This window comes from Wyeomyia smithii, chromosome 2 (genome assembly GCF_029784165.1).
Source record: "Wyeomyia smithii strain HCP4-BCI-WySm-NY-G18 chromosome 2, ASM2978416v1, whole genome shotgun sequence".
NCBI lineage: Eukaryota > Metazoa > Arthropoda > Insecta > Diptera > Culicidae > Wyeomyia > Wyeomyia smithii.
The window spans coordinates 229596679-229613346 of record NC_073695.1 but is presented as its reverse complement, the minus strand read 5'-3'; the positions used below and the strand labels follow the sequence as shown (position 1 = coordinate 229613346).

Here is a 16668-nt window from a genome sequence, read left to right as displayed (position 1 = left end):
TTTCCTCTCCAGTGGGTCCCCGTACGTAGTATGTACGCATCAATTAGCCCATAAATCACGCATTTTATAACGACTCGATAGATGTGACACCTTTCCAGATGGCGGAGCTGCGAAAAAGGGGACCGACGCCGGACCAGATCTAGTTGTGAAGTTTCACCAGTAACGTCACAGTTTTTTTTTTTCGTGACAATGAGTCGGCAGTTGAGCGAGGGCAAATCCTCAGCGACTGTCTAGACGACGTTTTGGTGAATCACTACTCGAACTGGGCAGAATTTTGCTAATTGGTCGAAAAACGGCGCGGCTCTTTTAGATTAATTTGTGAGACAAATAGACCAGTTTCTCGGCGAGACACTGTCAATTGTTAACAATTTATTGAGAAAGTTTTAAGTTGCAGCAAGCACGTCAAAAAAACCTCGAAATGCTCGAGAAACAGTCTTCTTTTCTCGTCAATTCATTAGAGATACCCTCCTCACCACAACACGTAGATAACAACTGTTTACGTGGCTAAACATGATTCAGAAAAAAACAGCTTCTGATTCATGACATTTATTACTCAGTTTGTGCTTTATGCTCTCGCTCGCACGCAGTGACATGGTCACCATGTAAAACTAACATGATATAACATTTCAATGGGTCAGCCAATTACTGAATTCAACAGGTGCGCACAGGAATGGAGCAGAAGTGTAAAAATTTGAGCTATGAATTAGAACTGTGGCCTTCCTCATTTTTTGACGTAGGACTACGTCAAATCTCGTATTAGCAAACAATGGAACTGGACCGATGCACAGTGGCAGGTCTCTGAACAAAAGTCGGAAGAAAACCTAAAAGTCTTTCTAAAGTGATTGAAATGCCTATTTTGGGATGTTTAACTCATTTTTCATGTCAGAAAATGTTAATTACCTAAAATGCCTAGACCTTTCATATTAAAAAATTTCTTTTTGTTCAGATTATCCTCAAAATGGGTACACTTGTTTTTATCAAAAACTCTAGACCCCTATTTTTGTGTTTGGTCCTTAGGGTGAATAAAGGATATTCAAGAATAGAAAATCTTTTTTTTTTCAAAAATTTGAAACTTTTAGGCCGTTTAACCGTTTTAAAATCTTTTAATGGCAAATTGAAGGCATTTGGAAGGCCTTTCAAAAAGAAATAATAAATCGTACGTAAAAGTATTTTTGTTATACGGTCGGATTTCCGATTAATCATTATTCAGTCCTTCAAGCGGCGATGTGCAAACCGGGACCCGAAAATTCGGAAAATACGGTAAATTTCTCATAGGCTATTGATTATCCGATCGTTCCGAACTATTTCACAAGACTGTACGATACACATGAGTTCTGAAATAGATGTTGTTAAGCCTTCTGGCAATATGTTTTGAACTTGATTTAAAACCGGTTGTATTTTTGGTAAACGTAGAAAACAACAAAAATTACAGAAATATCTCTTCAAAACGAAACTTGTTAATCCAAAATCATATCAAAATTGAGGGAGTTACAGGTGTTTACAGGCTTAATACGGTGATTTTTGAACATAAAAATCATCGAAATTGTCTGACACAGTAACATTCAAATTGCTGTTCAAAGACGGTTCATCAACTGATTCTCGTGAACTTTGGGAAAAGATTGGAAGAAACCTTGGAAAAAATTAAAATATCACAATTATTGACACAAAAGTTCTAGGTTTTTGTTGGCCTCCGACTACTGTGCAATGCACACTATTTCCAAAGCTGCAGAACGAAGTTATTTTGATTCAAAAAAAAAAATTATTTTAAATCTGTAGTGTTTTCGCACTTTGTTCCATTAATTATTCTCCATTTTTTATAAGTTTTAGTTCTGTGAATAATCCACCTAATATTGGGAAACGAATTTTACTCTTCTCATTTTGGCATATAAAAATCCACTTTGTTCGGCACAGTTACGGCATTTTTTATAAGAAATAACTTCGTCGAAGACACCATACTTGTTTAAAATTTGTAAAATCTTTATTGAGCGCCATAGTAGAATGATTTAAGAAATCAGAAAAAAAATTATAAGCTTCCGTTAAACTCTACTAGAAAATTCCTAGTAGAGTTTAACGGAAACTTATAATTCTTTTTTCTGATACTTGTTTGAATGGACTTCAATGGAGCTCAATTTTCAATCAGTTTTTGAGAACTTTTCATAGTGAGAACTTTTCAATGTGTGTTGTTTGTTACAAATAAACACATAATTCCACTGAAGCAATCTTATTTTTTCGATATTTGTTGTTAGTTATTGAAGTTATTCATTAAAATATTAGTGTAGGTATTATTTTTTGACTAACAGCTAAATATTTTAACCAATAGATATCCATAAAAACCGCAAATATCCACAGACAAAACCAATTCTATACTAATATAAAAATAAACATCATTCAATCTAGATGTAGGTATTTGTCGCAATAAAATAAATCCATTATTTTAACAGAAAACTTTAATAACAAAAAAAAACTTAAAGCTAAATGTATACTTTTCTCGAAACAATTGTGTGCTTTCTCATAGCAAATAACATTGCAGAACATGGAATAATTGCAGAGAAAAATGTAAAGTTATACTAGAAGAGTTAAAAATTAAAAGGAGCAATCTTCAGAAAACTTCACCGAAGCCTTCTCAAAGAAGCAGATAAAAGGTAGGTGTTGTCGACAAAGTTGTTTCTAATATGTGCCGCAACAAAGTGGAAAAAATGAGGAATGTAAAAACTGTTACTTACTATGAGTCGAATTAATCATGTTTTGTGAAATAGAGAATAATTAATGGAACAACTTTGTCGAAGACGTTATGACTTTAAAATCACATTTTTTGGGTCAAAATAATTCCGATCACGTTTTTGCAGCTTTAAAAACAGTGTACGATGAAGCTCTCAGCATCGCAACAAATTAACAAGTTGAATAGTTTGCGGCTTGAAAGGAAGACAATCGAATTCTTCTCATGTCGGGTGGAAGCAGATAGTAAGAGTACCGCACTCTCAGCCACGCGACAGTTTAATACGCTGTAGCGTGTTGCATATTGCAGATGTGCGAGGTAACAAAGTCTTGTCTAGCTAAGGTTGCCTGATGGCAGACATGAAAATGGAATTAGAAATGCTGCAGTGAAGTCGAATTTACCGTCTTTTGTGAAATGTTATCAATAAATTACGTGAGGATTTTTTTTCGGAATTTTCGGCCACTCCTCCCCCATAATAAGACTTTGTAAGATTTCTCTTTCCATCTCTATCCCCTCGAATCTTATGAACAAAAATCTAAGAAAAATTTTGAAATAATCCAAAACCATATTGAGTTTTTAAACAAAAAAAAATTAAACAAATTCGTAGAGACTGGAAATAGAACGTTAACCTATTCAGTTCTTATCGCGTTAAACTAAATAAAAATAGAAACTAAATAAACAAACTTGAGTACACATTTATTAAGCTGAGGTGGATTCGCTGCCTGCCCAAAATTCATCGGTTAGAATCTCCGTTAGATAATTTTGAACTGATTTAAGATTTTCTAAGAAGCTCAGAGTTTTTTTTAAATGATGAATCTTTTGTAAGATTTTTTCGAATCCTTCTCTTCCTCTTAGCATGAAATTTGGATACCCGAATCTCTCCCTAAACCCTTACGTAGTTTGTGATTGACTCCCAAAAGATTCCAAAATTACGATATTTGTCTTGTCTTGCCTGGTTATTGTTAAGGAGAAATTTTAACCATAACATGATCGCGCTTCACCATATTTACTCGAGACCCAATGCTGTAGATGTCCTCACCTTTTTTCAAGTTATCTCATTTTGTCAATTCCGCATGACGCAAAGAGTTTGATTTCGTATGAGATACAAAATTTTATTTCGTGTTGGAAACCAGTGTGGTCCGGTCCAGTGGAGCTCTCATCCACCCCTCAAAAATAAAATAATGTAACGTGTTACAGGCTTGGAAGGGGACTATCATTAATCTAATCCTACGTCAACAACGTGTTACGTGTCTTGAATACCTCCCTATACTGATAACCCAGAAGTAATAAAATATATTTTTTGCAACTTTTCGATTGTTATCATTATTTCTATTAATTTATTAACCTATGTAACGTAAGGCAATGCCTTTTAATGCGTTACAAAAATTATAGAATATATAATATAGAATTCTGTCGATTATTTAAATTGTCGAAAGTAGCCCGCAGCCGAAACCAACAAACAACATTTTGACTACTATATGAGACTTTTCTTTATTTCTCATTGAATGCAACTCAAAGAATTCATGAATGTTGCATACGTGACCGTGTTGAATATAAGTAAAAATCATTGAATAACATTTACTGTAGTATGAGATAAAAATACATTAAGTTGGAAAACTTGGAAAAAGTGTTTTTTTTTAAGGGGGGATTTGTTAGTAGCTTAAGTATTTATGATAAATATTAGTAAATAATGAGTATGTGTGTCCAATCACAAATGGTGACTTCTCAACACTGTTAGAAATTTGTAATTTTAATTGTTAGGATTTGTTTGCTTTCGCAATTAGGACTTATAATTCGTAGGGATTTAAACCTACTTGTCAGGAAAGGGGAAGTTAACTTACAACTAACTTAATTGCTAACTTATTGGCTATAAAGAGAGCTTATCGTAGCAATTGAGGATTGCAACGATTTTTGTCGAATTGGAAAAAGTGTCATAAGAAGCTGCGCACGGCGGTTTTGACGGCGATGGGCGCTTAGCTCAATTTCCAATCGATTACTACAAGAATAAAGGTAATTCTTTGAAATTGGGCAATTTCCGTGGCAATTTCAATGATTTCAGTATTTTAATTTGCACCTCTGTCCCATGAGAAGTAATTCTACGTCAGTAAAATACACAAAATCAAAAACACTTTTTTGGAAAATATTTATTTTTTTTTTAATTTTTCCAAGTTTGAAGCGAATATTGTGTAGTTACCGTAGAAAAAAATACAAATTTTGGAAAAGTGTTTTTTAAATATTCATTTATAATCAAACATTTTTGCGATTTTTTCTTCATTTTTTTTTTGTTTCACAGTGTACGTTTTTCCTGAAAGGATAAATATACTGTCTACAATTTAACCGGAAACATCATTTTTAGTTCAAAAAATAAATTGGCTTTATCTAATTTTTTCATAACCAGGCAACCATCGATGTCTAGCAAACCTTTTTTTAGTTTTCATGAATAAGCATTTTGAGATAGTTAATTTTTGATTTCTGTTCATTTTTCTTTTTGAAAAAAATTTACGGTGTACGTTTTTCGGAAAGACAATTATCTTCTACAACTTTGCCGAAAACGTCACACCGATCAAACAAACCGTTTTCGCTCTAGAAATATTTTTAATCATGAATACCATTTTTACATAAGGGGCCGTTCCTAAACTACGTGGTCATAAAGAGGGGGACGGGTCGTAAGGAGGGGTTCGGGGGGGTCGCCAAAAGACCACGAAAGACCACGGGTTTTTTTTTAATATCGCACGCTTAGCCTTGGGGCTCATAGCGGTCTCGAATAACTAGATTAGTTGAGAGAATTCGTTAATCATATTGTTTTTGGCACATTTTGTATGTGTAGGATAAGTATAAGGATACACCGTGCCCCAGTGCTGAGTCGAGAAAATTTCCAGCTCGAAAAGATCCTCGACTCGATCGGGAATCGAACCCGATATCACAACCGTGTGGGAGAGCTAGCCGACCGACATCGCTAACCACAGAGCCACGGGGACCACGGGGGGTACGAGGGGTATAAAAAGTGACCAAAATATGACCACGTGGCTTAGGTACGGCCCCTAAGTTCATACAAAAAAAAAACAATAGCACAAAACGGCATCTTCAGCCCATAGGAAGAATTGGCACATTTTTTAAAGGATTGCTCTATGTTTTGCAGCTTTCGCTTTCTCTTTTATAATTTATATAATTACTTTTGATTGTTTATTTTTTTATTTTTCTATAAATCAAGTTTCCGAGGTAAACTGTGATATGTTGACTTCCAAAAACTGCCAAGAAACCAACTTGGTCAGTAACAAGAACTTTAACGCTGAATATACATTTGCTTCATAAACTCATTTTCTCCAGCACAGACATAAAAAAATACATCAATTGATTAGTGTAACGCGCTTCACGTGAAAAAAAGTTTTTTTTTGGTCATTGTCTTTTTTTTCTTTTCGCACGAACACCTCCTAAAACTACTTAAGGTAATCGCTCCATTATTCATCTCAACAGCTTGGTGCACCTATTTTCATCTAATTTCTCTCATTTGTCTAATTTACTGTCAAATTTCTACAAATTTTTGAAAGTAAATCTGTTTGCTTCTCGATTTTCTCAATTAGCTGAAAATTTCACATTGAAAATATGGTAAATTTTGACGATAAATTGATCAAAAAGGCGTGATGGGATGAATATAGGTACTGGGATGAATATAGGAGCGGTTACCCTATTTGAACAAATTACATTTGGTTAGGGGTTCATTTATGAAAAAAATATAACATGTCTAACAATTTTTGCTCGCATGAGCTAGGTTCACAAACCCAGAAGCAAGCTACAATTGCGGGTCTTATAGGAGAAAGGTTTCTAAAACATAACTTAGCAAATATTTTTTAAACGTTCAGATTTCGAGAAAGTCAAGCCACAAATCCGAACAAAATAATATACAAGTCGAAGCTGTGAATGGTTGAATGTTTTTAGAAAAATAAATACTCTAAGAGAAAAGAATAATTATTTATTATTAAATGCCCCGGGCCTTCCGACACGAGGGGCCTCCCAAGTCGTGGGCCAGACGAGACGATAGAGTTGAGACCTTTTGTTTTTTGCTCGTCACCCATTTTAAATTTTCTTAGCTCTAAATTTTTTAAAGAAAGAGTGCCCCATGAAAATATCTGCCCCGAGCCCCCCAGCACCCAAATCGAAAAAAAAAAACTTTGTGAAATCATATTTTTACTCAGGGTTACGCAACAAATCAAAATAAAATCATCAGATTTTTTAAAAAAATTTGAAGACATATCTCGAGGCAGATTGCATTATGATGTATTTTTCCGAATACATATTTGGAAATTCCTATGAATTTTGGTGCCCCTAGCCATTACCGAAACGCGTCAACTAACGTGAGAGTTCGCATAGTAATTGATCGCCAGTCGCTTCAACGTTATGTTTAAGAGAAAACTCATTTAAGTCTCTGAAATATAGTTAGTGGCTAGGGACACCAAAATTCACAGGAATGGTTGAATAGCTATAATCTTTCCTTTTTTTCCGGTTTGAGCTTTTAAAGTGCACCTGTCTGGACCAAAGTTATTGAAAATCGAACTTTCTCAGAAATCTTATTCACACAAATTTTCTCACGCAAAAGCCATTCAGGTTTGTTCGAATATCGAAAAACCTAAACAAAAGAAACCCATCATTGGCGGGACACTTCAACCAATTATATAAACCTTTTAGTTGCAATGTAACAGTTCCATTTTAGTCGCAGTCGATGCGGAAATGACTACTGAAAACACAGTAACGCTTTCGCTGAGAGTGATCACTTTTAATTTCATCATACTCGAAAAGACGTCGAAAAATCGAATGTATTAAGCTTTGATCTTCCCCCGATAGGTCGCGTCAATCTCCGCTGAACAGGAAATTTATTTCCCGTTCCAAACTGTGTTAAGATGGACATTTGGTTGAAGTTTTTAGTTATACACGGCAAAAATGCCCAAAAATGTCTCAATACGCCATTTCGCTTTGGCGCTTATACATCACGGTGGAAAATTCACTTTCCATTGCGGAGAAGCGCACACTTTTGACTGGAAACAAGTTTTGACGGGCCGAGTCGAGGGGCCACCGGTCGCAAGCGGCTGTTCGAAAAAAGGTAAATAATGATGAGACTGTCTGCCGTCCATTACCCGGAACAGGGGAACGTTTACCGTTTCTGGAATCCATCGCCGTCCATCGAAACGATAAGCGATAAGCTGCACAATCGCCCGTCCATCATATCGCCGATTGTATTTAGTGCCAAATTTAGGCCCTGCTCGAAGTAAGAGATAAACAGTTATTAAGTAATTCTTTCACTCGCTCTTCAGTCAGTGTAGGTTTTTCAGTAAGACGTTCCTTTCCAGTTCGCTCGATCGAAACCACTCATTAACCCGTAAGACGACCTCGTCCGGGCAAATTTTGCACAGTTGCTCGTTTTGGACATTGAACCGATGATCAGAGCCCGAACCGGCACTCGCTAATGATATGGCGAATCCCCCTCGAAACGAGTCACGAAACAGAGGAGTCCGAAAATTGAACCCATTGCAGAGTAACAGAGTAATGATGGGACGTACGTTAAGATCAGGGTGAGCGAGTGGTGTGACATACTTTCGGGTGAAAAAGTGAAAACTTAGCAAATGATGCTGCGAAAATCATAGGGCACGGGAGAGGGTTGGGTAAACTTGAGACGAGCAGCCCCGTTGTTCGTTGTTAGAGGCGCAAAGCATTAACTGCTTAACTTACATAAATTTGAAACGTTTTGTGAAGTGATGATTTAATGGGGTGCATTTATCTGTTGGATTTTGTTACAAAGCAACTTCGATTTGTTGATTAATGAGGGCGCATGGCTTTTTGGGTTATATCACAGCAAAGTATAAAAGGCTTATGAGTCATTCCATGCTTTTTCGCAAATCGATCCTGATCGACCATTTCCGATTTCGCTAAAACTTTCCACATGATTGATTTTATTCTATCGCTAAACCTATATTAAACCAAAGTACTAAATAAACCACAGAAACAAACAACTGCAACTTTTCTTTGTTGAAAAAAAAAAAATGTCTACAAATGGTCAAAAAGAGAAGAGAAAGGAGGTTTGGCCAATGTCCACATTATCTGATTTTTCTGTCAATGTGGAATTCGGACGATATATTAGTACGTACACGTTTTTTTTTTTTTGTCGCGGATTTCAAAATCTGCGCAGTTTCAAAACGCGTATTCCGAAGTATCTAACGCACAAAACTCGACTCCAAAGTTACACGAATTGCTGTGCGTCCTGAAATAGCGTCGTATAGAAATGTTAATAAAAAATTATTCCGATCACAAATCACAACATATAAAATCGTTACGGCCACTTTAAAATTCAAGCCTTTCGCATCACGCGATGTACAGTTAATTTAGAAAAAGTTTCATTCAATCAACAGAGGCAACTTCAGCCCACCAGTTCCCCAGAAAGGTTCTGCCGAAACGATGAATCTCAATCGAACCGTTTGTGGCGCCCCCGCAATAAACTCGTGCACCATCACAACACAAAGCTATCTAATTAGTTGCTCTTCCTGCTGTTCGATCCGCTTCAGCGTCTTTTGCTGCTCGTTCGGTCTTCGGTCGCGTTCCATTAGGCGCCTCAATCGATAAAGCAGAATCGAGAATGAAGCGAAGAAAGTATTTTTAACCGGAAAGGTCACGCGGTCAACCTTTGATCTTCCATCCAGTTGCCGTGCTTTTTTCGGTTTATTTTATAGCCGTGGTCAAGCGGGGCACAAAATGCGAGCGTTGAGGCGGAAAAGCGGTCGCAACCAAACGAAACAAACCCACGTCCTTCTTCTGTCCGCGGTCCGTCCAACGTCGTCGATCTACGGTCAATCGCCCGAACCAGTGTCGAATTCACTTCGAAGTTTGAGAGCTATGGTAGCTTAGCCACAGTTTGAGTAGTGCTTTCTCGCTGTTATTTTCTCTAACACGAAATCTGTTTATTCGAAATGACATTTTTTATTTCCCGACTTTTAACCCCCGTTAGATTTGAAATAAACTACGTGCTCTTATCATCCCTCAATAGATTTCTGCACTCTGCAGTACAATTTATCGTTTTAATAAGAGTTGGATATTATGTTGCCTCCGCATTTACGGTCATAATTCTAAACGTTCGTTTCAACTTCTACTCAACCCGTTGCTTCGCTTTCTCAAATTCCACCATCCGAACGGCAATAAATGAACGGAAACGATTCCAATTGAAGTAACAATTAGACTATAGCCTTTCTGTCGCTCGAAACCCGGAAGCGCCTTCGGCGACGGTAATAAAGGCACCGACCGATCCGATAGGGGGCGCCCATTGTTCGACCCAGTTTGCCCGCACGATAACCGAACAAGTAAAAGCTCAAACGTCCGTCCGTGTCCAGCAGCCAACCTGCCGCCTGCCTGCCTGTCTGCCAGCTGGACCAGACCCGACCTGCTCTGGGTTCGACCAGGGACGTTACGCTTTCCAATGCTATGGGTAAGCCAATTTTCCGCATTTCTTCTGAAGAGCCAGTAGCACTGGAGGGTTTTCTTGGCTCTGGCGGCTAGCGAAGCTGTTACGGTTTGAAGTACGCAAGCACGCTTAGTTTGTTGTGTTTCTTGTGAGTTTGTTATTTTTTACAAGCTCAGAATCGGATTTGTCACACAGTAAGACCTCTGGCTGCCACCAAGTGGGGTAGAAAGTAGCCGAAGGTCGTTCAGTGTTCCCCGCAAATGACGACTAACGCTTCGAGTCAAATGTGTCGATTATTGCCATACTTTTTTGTTGATTTTTTTCCAGTCGTGAGAAAGTGGTGAAGGAAAAGTTTAACAGGTGAAAGGGAAGGGAGAGTGTGAAACTGTTGGATTTGAAACAGAAAAAAATTGATGAAAAACAATACTAGCCTAAAAATAGTTTTGCTTCTTAAAGTTTTCTAAAAGGTTACATTATTTTTGAGAATTATTGTACGAAACAGCTTTACTAGATAAAGTGTATTCAATTTTTTTTCTATTTTCGTGGAATTCTTTATTTATTCACCACTGTTATGCAATTGTGGGATCACGCTCGAGCAAAAACGGAAGCAAAGCTTGCACTCTTCTAACCAATGATTTAATCTAATCTTTTTATTTCCCTGTTCGCAATTCAATGGACCCAAGCAATGACATGATGAAATGAGCAGCAAAGCTATTTGCAGATAAAATACGATTCGTTTGGTTTCCACCGGCATCATGTCCAGTTTTATTCAGGACACCAAACGTTGAGTAGAAAATGTACAAAGAAACGCAAATAATGTCGTGCATTCATGTTGCGTGTTTGTGTGCGTAGAATTGCTTTGCGCTATACCTAAATAAAATTCTATTTCTGAAGATGACGGGAGCAACAAATTAAATAAACATCCCCCGGGACAGGAGAGGTGAGCAAGCAAATTGGACATGGGAAATCTCGGCTGAATGCATCGGGACGAGCGTGAGAAGGATGAAACGAGTTTCTAAACTAATTTCCCATCCAGGTTCTGGAATTTTAGATTGACGAGAGTAATTTTAAAGTGGAATGAAAATAAAATTCGAACTCAGGAAAGTTATTTCTTCGAACAAGTAACAAATTCACAGGGCAAGAGGATCTAATTACAATCGTTAACAAAACTAATAAACACTGTATTGAAATGAACGTCGTAAAACGCACGTCATTTGCAACCCTCTTTGTTGAAGCTATCATAAACTTCACGATTTTCGGCTCCATTCCAAACGATTGTGGTTTTCCGGTAATCGCAATGAAAGCGAAAAATAAACCGGAAAAGTTTTTGATTCGGATTATTTTATCCGTTCGCATCGGAGATATGTTTAATTCGAGCTTGAATCCGTGTCCACTAGCGTAATGAATGCACTCAAAGAACACCTTCAGTTGTTGAACCGTAAAATACCTTCCCTGATTGAAACGGGCCGATTATCCCTGTTCGGAGAGATTAATGTCCACGATTACGTTTTTGCCTTGAGGAAATTCATTTCACGCCAACTCACGCGCGTGCACATGCACACATACTGAAACCCCAAGCATTTCGCGGCGTTCATCGAACTCCGCTCAGAGACGAGAGATCATCATTCCTTCGGGGGACGTTCTAATTGCAGGCCATTTTCTCCATCATCCCGAACCTACCTTAAGCAAACGGTAAGAACGATTCTGTAACCTTAAACTTATTTATGCTTTCCCGGGTCTAAAAATAATACCTGCCGTGTAGAACAACAATCATCATTGTCATCATCGGCGCGGTGTTGCTCATTACCATCACCGTCATGCCGTTTCGCAACGCACCACAACTGCAGCAGCAGAACATCAGCATCGGGGGGCAGAAACAGGCTAGCGGTGGCTTGGGCATGCATGCGCTCAGCAACATATCTTACGCACCATCATCATCTCGTGCAAAATTGCATCTTCCCCTCGGCCGGCTTGCACCGCTTCCTAGTGCAACCTCGAACGATTACCCGAGTCCGCGCGGTAGGACACGATCGCGGTTTAAGATTAGCTTACGGTACTTTAAGATGAGGCAGAATTTCGTTTGCCACCGAGTGATATTTTGTCATAACATCTTCAAAGATATATGATAAGCTACATGCAGCAGATTAACAGATGCACAAAACTGGAAAATCAAGCTTTGATGTGTGCTCAAAGCAATAATTTATGTTTCCTGTATACCGTTTCGTTTAATTATATGCAGATTTTCAATCTGATTCTTATGCGGTATACCCACGTTTCGACAATTTTTTGGCCTTCCTCAGGGTTGTCCTGAATCAGGACAATATTCTTTGAAAATGATTTTTAAATGTTGTTTTAACTTTATATGCAATAAATAACAAAAGTTTACAACGGGTCGAAAAAAACTGTTTCAAAAGACAATTTCAATCCATATAAGGTGCGTAACTATGTACTTGCTGTTTTTTTTAAGGTAACTTAAGTTCGAAAAAAAGTTGCCTATAAATCATTCAAAGTATTTCCAAACGCTAGCAACAACTTTGTCCCATCTCTCTAGCAGAGCTCTGATTCCATTACGATAAAAGTTATCGTCTTTTGAGGTTATCTACGAATCAAGCCTTTTTCGATGTCTTCATATGAGCAGAGCTGCTGATCAGCTAGACCATGGCTCCTGAACGGAACAAGTAAAAATCGCACGGCGCAATATCCGGAGAATATGGCGGATGAAGTAGGATTCCCCGTTCGAGCGTTTCAATGTATGTTTGCACGACACTGGCAGTATGAGACCGAGCGTTGTCATGCAGTAGAATTTCCTTTTCGTGCCTCTGCTCGTTTTATTACCATTCTATTGCTCAGTACTCGAATGGTTTCGTTCTATTTCCACAACAACTTATAATAAATAACACCGACCCGATCCCACCAAATACACAGCACCTTTGTAGCGTGTATATTCGAGCCGACGGCGCAAAATCATGGCCGAGCAGTCTCCCTTTTTTTTTGGATTACTGTAAGGAATCCATTTTCCATCACCCATCACGACTTGAAGGAGAAAACCCTTAATGTTTCGCCACTGGACCAGTAGTTCAAATCATAATAAGCCCAAGTTCCTTGTTTTTAAACCATTCACAAAGCAATCAAACACTTGAAAATTGCTTGGTGGTTAATTCCTAAGACGTCTTACACAAATTAAACACTAAGGTCGCTTTTTACGCGGGTTTTTCTTTACGCGGCTTTTTTTACACGGATTCCAGAATTTACCCGTTTTTTTAGGCGGATTCCGGAATTTACGCGTTTCTTTTACGCGGATTCCGGAATTTACGCGGTTTTTTTCACGCGGATTCCGGAATTTACGCGTTTTTTTTACGCGGATTTCGAAATTTATGCGGTTTTTTTTTACGCGGCATGTATCCCCCGCGTAAAAAGGGACTTTAGTGTATGTATGAAGGGTGGAGGGAGGGAGTAGAGTTTGCGTTACTTATTGCAACATAAAGGGAGAGGGGGTTTGGAATGGGTCTTCATTGAACAAATCTTTCAATTCAGCGTCTTTGAATGGTTTTAGCCTTCCTTCAAGCGTCCTTTACCGTCAAAATTACCGTATTCCAAGCGACGAAACTTGAGTATCCATATGGGTAATCCCGGGATTCTCGATTCCAGGGAAAGTTTTAATCAGATCCCAGGATCTCGAAAAACATTTCCTGCAATGAAAATTAGATAATCATTGATTGAATGTGGTTTGTGGTTCAATAAGTAAATGTAGTAATGAAGATAGAAAATTAGATTAGATAGAAGTTGTGGTTTCGAGTCCCATCTGCTGAACCATATTTTTTGTAGTTTCTACTATCATATTTTCAGTTAATTTAATTTTCTATCTTCATTACTACATTTACTCCTTGAACCAAAAATTGATAGCATGACTTTGCTTACAGTCAAAAAAAAAAGAAAAATAGTTAAAATATTAAACCCTCTCGAAATTGTGTGCACTTCTGGGCAATGTTGAGCAAAACTGTGTAACCATTTACAAGCTCGGCTCTAAACAGTATAAACCATCTCTTTCACTCTTTGTCTATGGATAAGCTCCTCTTTTGTTTGAGTTTACATCAGCAAAGCCTTGGTGCTACATTCCGATTCGAAACTTGACCTTCTGTTTATTTATACACAGACTTCGCAGCCGACTGTTTAGTGTACAGGACAATTGCGGGGCTAGCCCTACGATCCTACTGACACTAACAGTCTCTCCCGAGTCGAGACTCGAACCTACGACGACTGGCTTGTTAGGGCAGCACCGTACCTCGAGACTATCTGAGAGCATTTTTAAGATATTTGGCATAGAAACATCTATTTCGAAAATATCATGAACAATTACTTGCGCATTGTTTTCGAATTTTGCTTAAAAACTTTTTTGAGAAGCCGAAACTTTTAGGACCTACCGGCTCAACAAAATCCGGATAATAGATTTTCATTGCCATTCTAATACTCCTGTTGGTGAATTACTAACATCGTTCCCGCTTTTTGACAACGGAATTGTTTTCGAAAACTGATTTTTTACTTTTCTTTGCATTTTTTACAATTTCCCGGGATCCCGGGATTTCTCGGAAAATCAAATTTTTATTTCCGAAATCCCAGAAAGCTAAAAACCGGCAAGAAATAGACGCTCTAGACGGAACCAATCACGGCACGTTGTTTTTCTTTGAGCAGCATTTTTGTAAACCTTTTCAAACTCTCGATGCGCTTCAGCAGTCGTTTTTTTTAAAGAAATGAGAGAAGTAACATTTCCAACGGAGCCGTATTATCTTTTTATCGTCACTGCGACCAATTTTTTGATATTTTATGACAAACGAAGCCTTAAGAAAGAGTCTATGAAAGGTCACTTTTGACCCTTTTTTGTATTATTTATGAAAAGAGCATATTCAAACACTGGTAACTTTATAGTTGAATAAAATCATTACTTGAAAACTGTAAATACGATACAATGACATCAAAAACTGCTTAAATCCATTAAGTTTATCATGAATTTTGAAGAAAGGTGTATCATAGATAATTAGATAAAATTATATGATAAAGATCTCTGTTTCAGACAAATGATTTATTCCATCTCAAGTGTGCGCACCTCATATCAACGACGTTCTCAGCTTTAGCTCAAAGTGTAAGGAATTGTTCATATAATGTCACAATGCAAAAATCCCAACTTTCGTACCGATGACACAACTACTTGCTCCGTGGTACGCTCCCATTTTGGATTAAAGTGCCATTTTTCGCCAAAAAAATCCTTATTCTGATTCAACTATAACAATAAGTACATCAAATGAGCTGATGAAAAATAATCAAAAAAAAACAAAAAATGTCAACTGTAAGTAGCAGTTCTGTCAGATCCTAGGTATGTTTGTTTGCATTTTAAAAATTAAATTACATTATTCGGTACATGAGTATATTTTGATTTCAAATTTGTTAATTTTAACCAGAGAAAAATTGCTTCCTGATAAAACTCTACACAAAAAACACATGTCTCTTAGAGGTATTATGGGGAAAACTTGAGTTAGGCTACATCCAGAAATTACGTAACGCATAAAACCCATTTTTTAGAACCATTCCACCCATATGTAACAAGACGTAACGCCACCACTTACCTGCTCATAAAAATAACGTGACGCAGTTAAAGAATTCAATTGATAAAAAAACTTGTTTTTTAAGTCAAATTATAGATAATAATTATAATTTGAGATATTAATTATTTCCAGAGACGCCTGGGTTCGAATCCCACCGCCGACATAGGTGTCGATGGTTGTGAGGTGGCGTGATCCACTAACAACCAACCCAACTGGTCTAGATTCAATCCTAGCCGACACCGGGAGATTTTCTGAGGCGAAAAATCTCTGGGATCACGCCTTCCAACGCATGAGGAAGTAAAGCCGTTGGCGCCGGTCCGTTAGTAAACGGGTCGTGAGTTAGGGTCCTGGGTGTGGAGTCGCCTTCCTGGGCGTCGGTGATTGGCCACAACAGTGGCGGAACTAGACCGACGGAAAATAAGCGAGAATAAAAAAAAAATATTTCCAAAGGTTTTTGTTACATAACCCAGATCTTACCTCCTTCTCTCTCTCCTGTACAACAAATTCGTAACGCTCAAGGGACCCTCAACAATATCGCACGCTTAGCCTTGGGGCTAATAGCGGTCTCGATCAACTAGGACCCTCCCTCACCTCAATTAGCGTTACGTAATTCACGGATGCCGTCTTACAGCATTTTTAAGAAATAAAATGAAATTTCCTCTGGTTTCGGTAATCTTAGTTTAGATTTGTTGTCATTTGTGCATTTGGAAAAATTAAATTGCGTTTTCAGCAAACGAGCACATTTCGATTTGAAATTTGACATTTTCTTCGTTTTTCTAATAAAGTTGTACATGAGAAACACTAACCAGTCAGAGGTATTATGAGCAAAACTTGAGTTACAGCATTTTTATTTTTGCTCATGAATTCTATTCCTATTTTGCTAATGGCGAAAAAGTTTTCAAAATCGAATTCCC

At 37.8% G+C, this 16668-nt stretch overlaps 1 protein-coding gene across 7 annotated transcripts in view; it reads right to left on the bottom strand.

Moving 5' to 3' along the window:
• The window catches only part of LOC129723869 (SH3 and multiple ankyrin repeat domains protein 1), a 298799-nt gene that overhangs the window by 201639 nt on the left and 80492 nt on the right, over positions 1 to 16668 (bottom strand). Inside the window, exon 2 of one of the 7 annotated variants that reach the window (XM_055678331.1) lies at positions 13745 to 13846. The exons of 5 other annotated variants lie outside the window; for them this stretch is intronic. The gene's annotated coding sequence lies outside the window, so the exon portion shown is untranslated. Of the gene's footprint in view, positions 1 to 13732; positions 13847 to 16668 lie in introns of those variants that run through there. One more of the 7 variants, XM_055678332.1, reaches the window with a different exon arrangement.